We start from the raw sequence: 5,185 nt of genomic DNA, 5'->3' as shown, positions 1-5,185 counted from the left end.
TTAGTGTCAAAGGACAGGACAAACTTCATGTTGGTTTAAATATATAGACCTTTTCCCCATAGTCCTGCAGACAATACTCAGTGCAAAATCGAAATTTTTACTCACTGTTGGTAGCTAACAGGCTGACTGACTTTCCATTTTCTTTAGTTCTGGAATGTGTATGCTGGTGCTTTTGTTCTCCTTACTAATATTTTAATTTTTATTTTTTCCTTTTTCTTTTTTTGAGATGGAGTCTTGCTCTGTTGCCCAGGCTGGAAAGCAGTGGCATGGCTAGCTGAGACTACAGGTACTCACCACCATGCCTGGCTAATTTTTGTATTTTTAGTAGTGATGGGGTTTTACCACATTGGCCAAGCTTGTCTCTAACTCCTGACCTCAAGTGATCTGCCCGCTTTGGCCTCCCAAAGTGCTGGGATTACAGGTGTGAGCCACCATGCCTGGCCCTTACTAATATTTTAACAGGTACCTAGTTTTTAACTGAAGAGAAAGAAGTCTTCCCAGACTGTCCCTTGGATATTAAGAAAATATTTATTTTATTTCCATAATAAAGAATTCCTTTAGAGGTTCTTCTCACTCCCACCCACACCTCCACAGGTTCCTTGGGAGTGGAAGTGGTACAAAGTAATGTACAGGAGAAATCTAACATCCTGTGAATAGGAGAATCAAAGGTAAGCTGAGCAGGCCCCTATTGTTTAATTAAGTTTGAGCATCTGCTCATTTAACAGAGTTTGCTTCATAGGTATTCTCTTTTGATTTCTGTAGATGAAGTTAAGTTTTCACTTAGCATAAAGGAGTAAATAAATGAATATTGATCAGCTATGACACCATTAGTAGATTAAAGTTTTGCGTTTTCTGTATTTTTTTTTGGATGCAATAGTAATAATTGCTAACACTAATTGAATTCAAACAATGTAATAAAATATATAGTGAAAATCAGGTCTCCCACCCCAAATCTCTAGTCTCTTTCCCCAGAGGCAACCACTGTTACTGGTTTCTGGACCTGTGGTATGGTAATTATATGCAATGATTGTTATTATTGTATCAATAATGTGACCCTGTAAAGCAGGTGGACTGGCTATCCTTATCTTTAGAGGAAGTAAATGAGTTTTGGTGGGTATTAGTGATTAGTCTAAGGCCACGTGTTTATTTGAACGGCAGAGTAGAAACTCATAGCTAACCAGTCAAGACCACCCTGCCCTTCTCCTTGCTCATAACCACTAATTTCATTCATTCACAGTTTTATTCTGCCAAGAAGTACAAAAATAGGACCTATCAATATCCTCAAACAATAAACTGTAGACTATCATTTCTTGAATTGTTACAGCCAGTTTGACGGTTTGACTTTCTTCCAAAAAAAGCAAAAGAAGGCCAGACACAGTGAATTCACCTCTAGCTACTCAGGAGGCTGAGATGGGAGGATCTCTTGAGCCCAGAGGTCAAGGCTGCAATCAGCTATGGTCAGGCTGCTGCACTCCTGCCTGGGTGACTGAGTGAGACATGTTGCTAAAAACAACCAAGTAAAAGCATACAGCTTATGTGCTTTGTACAAAAAAAGAGAAAAGGACACTGTTGCCACTTTATAGGTAAAGAAATTAGGATGAGAGTCAATGGATAAAGCAAAAAGTGAGATGTGAAGAGAAGGATGAAGAGCTTTGGCACATGTTCTCAAGTTTTCTGTGTGTATGCACATAGGCACTGCACCATAGGCCCCACTGGCAGTTTGGTAAGCCTGTAGACCCCTTCTCAGAATAAAGCTTTTATTTTTATTTTTTATTTTCTTATTATTTTAGAGACAGGGTCTCACTCACTGTTGCCAGTGCAATAATGCACTCAATAGCTTGCTGCACCCTCAAACTCCTGGACTCAAGCAATCCTCCCATCTCACATAGCTGAGACTACAGATGTGTGCCACCATGCTAGGCTAATTTCTAAAATTTCTTTGTAGAAATGGGTTCATGCTATGTTGACCAGGGTGGTCTTGAACTCCTGGCCTCAAGTGATCCTCCCATCCCTGCCTCCCAAAGTATTGGAATTATAGGTATGAGCCACCATGCCTTGCTCAGAATAATGCTTTTAAATAAATAAAATATGTAGTATTCTAAAAGATATCAATCATATTAATGATGTAGTTATCAAAATCTTAAAAAATAAAGTGATATATATACTTCTTTCTTTTTTTAAAAAAATAACCATATTTTAAAGTTATTCGTCTAGCCTAACTGAAACTCTGTACCCTCTGACTAACATCTCCCTGCATCCCCTACCCTCTGCTCCTGGTAACCATCGCTCTACTCTCTGCTTCTATGAATTTGACTTTTTAAGATTCCACACATAAGTGAGATCACACAGTATTTGTTTCTCTGTGCCTGGCTCATTTCATTTAGCATAATATCTTCCAAGTTCATCCATGCTGTTGCAAATGACAGAATTTCTTTTTTTTTTTCCAAAGGCTAAGTAGTGTTTCATTTATACAGACACCCATGCTCTTGATGGACTTATCTACTGATGGACACTAAGGTGGATTCCACACCTTAGCTACTGTGAATAATGCTACAGTAAACAACGGAGTGCAGATATCTCTTTGGTATGCTTCTTTCCTAATGCATTAAATAAGATCTAGTGGCCTATCTAATAATTACGGTAACTTAGAAGCACTCATGAGTGTTGAGAAATCACAACCACTGTAATGTGATAGGAAAATATCTGATTTCCATTGGTGACTGGGTTACAAATACTACAAATGCTACTGTAGCTTGCTGCCTCCTATCCCCACCCCACATTCAAGTTCATGAACCTCTTGAGTCCTACCCAAACTTTCCAGGTTAGGAAGCTCTTCTTTGTAAGAGGACCTGAGCAGAGGTTAGAGGGTGTTACTTAACCTTCCATCCTGTGCCTGCTGCTAGGACTACACTTTAATTCTACATTTTTCTTTTCCAGGTACTGCCTCTATTGGGATGCTTTTTTTTTTCTTGAGAGAGTCTTACACTGTTGCCTGGGCTGGGGTACAGTGGCATGATCTTGGCTCACTGCAGCCTTCGTCTCTGGGTTCAAGCAATTCTCCTGCCTCAGCCTCCTGAGTAGCTGAGACTGCAGGCTCCCACCACCAGGCCCAGCTAATATTTTTAGTAGAGGGGTTTCACTATGTTGGCCAGGCTGGTCTCAAACTCATGACCTTGTGATCTGCTCTGCCTTGGCCTCCCAAAGTGCTGGGATTACAGGTGTGAGCCACCATGCCCAGCCGGGATGCTTTTTAAAAGCAAAGCTATTTAAAATGCAATCTTTTAAAATGTTTTAGGTTTGAAAGAATGGTAAATGAACAGGGTTGAAATAATCAAACAATAATAAAATTAAAAATAAATTGAACTGAAAAACAAATCTCCTTTTCATCTGAAGTTTGCCATCCCATTTCCCAGGGATAACCACTCTTATCAGTTTCTTCTAAATTTTTTTCCTACATATGCCAGTGCTCTCGGTTCCCAACAGCAGAGCTTGACAGCAGAAAAGGAATTTACACAGTAGCTTCCAGAATGTGCTGAAGCCTGGGACATAGTCTCCGTCAGGAACCAATGGACCAGTGAGGTTAGGCACAGCCAAAAGCAGCCACAGGGCAACTCTGCTTCGGATGCTGCTGCTGGGCCCACTCACCAGTCACTGGATGCCCCTCCATGGTCCTGAGGCCCAGGGAAAGTTCTTCAATGCTGCCATGCCTTTGGGTTCTTCTCTCAAGAGTCAGGGTTCTGAGTTAGAGCACCTGTTTATTAGCCACATTCTAGTTGTGAGGAGCAGGGAGAGAGAACATCCCTTTCTCTTCAGTTTCCATGGATCTGGATGCTGGGAAGCCAAAATGATAACTGTTCATTTAATTTCTTGGAAAAAAAAAAAAAAGGAAAGAGATTTGCTTTTTTTTTTTTTTTTTTTTTTTAAGAAATGGGAGAGTTCTTTAAATGCCGGTCTGCCTCGATTTTTTTTAACTTAATAAAATATTAGCAATATATCTTGAACATTTTTCAGTACCAGCATATACAAATCTACTTTGTTTTTTTTCCTGGCTCCATTGTATTCCACTGTATTGAAGGCTGAGATTTATTTCACCACCCTTGGGAACCTTGCAAATCTAGCCTGGCCAGGCAACACTTCTGGCAGGAGAACTGCTAACCCTGTCTTGCTGTTCTCAGGCCAACATTGACCACAGACTCTGTCCTGAGTTGCAGAGTGATTGTAGCAAATAGTGTTGGTGTCCTGTCCACCTCTCTTTCCACTTCATTGCAACTGGGCCTGACTTCCCATTGCTGTTCTTGTACTTATTTGTCTTACGGCTTTCTGTGATGATCAGAGTCTGATTTGCCCATCTGCCCTGCATGTCTGAAATGCTAGAGAATTAATGTTGCCTGCTCTCTCTCACCATCTGTCTTCAACCAATAATGAAAAAGAGTTGGAGTATAAATACCCCAGCTCTCTCAATCCTCAGGAGAAATAACTCTGAAATGTATGTTCTACCCTGACTCCCAGATTTTCCCAGAGCAATCAAACTTCAGTTACCCATAGTGGCTGCCTTCCTTCCCAATTCCGCCCCCAATTCCTCTATTAGTGTTTCCTGGATCACCTCCCATGTAAACTACTTGCACTAGAATTCTTGTCTTAGGGTCTGTTTCTAGGGAAACCCAAATTAAAGCAGTGATGATGAAGAAGGGGAGATATGGAAAGAAACTCCTTTATTTATTAATTCCTTTAATAATTATTTACTGAGAACCATAGTCAAAGACAAGTAAAGGAGAAGGTGAACAAATGTAAACAAGGGAAACAAATCCTTCCTTTTCAAGGCATAAAAGCAAATGTTAAAAAATGAAATGGGTGGCAAGAATACCTTTCTTGATGCTGCTTAACACATTGCTGCCCGATCCACTGCTGATCATGAGCTGTTCTTTTGAAAAGAAATGGAATGAGAACAGTGAGTAGCAGAACTCAGATTTCTAAGGGTAGTGACTTGGCCATATCTGTGATCTGTTCAAAGCCTGAAACATGTGGCAGGCTCTTAAATGCCTAAGAAATTAACAGTAGGCCAGGCAGGCACAGTGGCTCAAGCCTGTAATCCCAACACTTTTGGGGGCTAAGGCAGGTGGATCACTTGAGGTCAGGAGCTTGAGACCAGCCTGACCAACAGGATGAAACCCCATCTCTACTAAAA

This window comes from Cebus imitator, unplaced genomic scaffold (assembly GCF_001604975.1).
Source record: "Cebus imitator isolate Cc_AM_T3 unplaced genomic scaffold, Cebus_imitator-1.0 Scaffold48, whole genome shotgun sequence".
NCBI lineage: Eukaryota > Metazoa > Chordata > Mammalia > Primates > Cebidae > Cebus > Cebus imitator.
Note: the sequence above shows the minus strand (reverse complement) of the source record.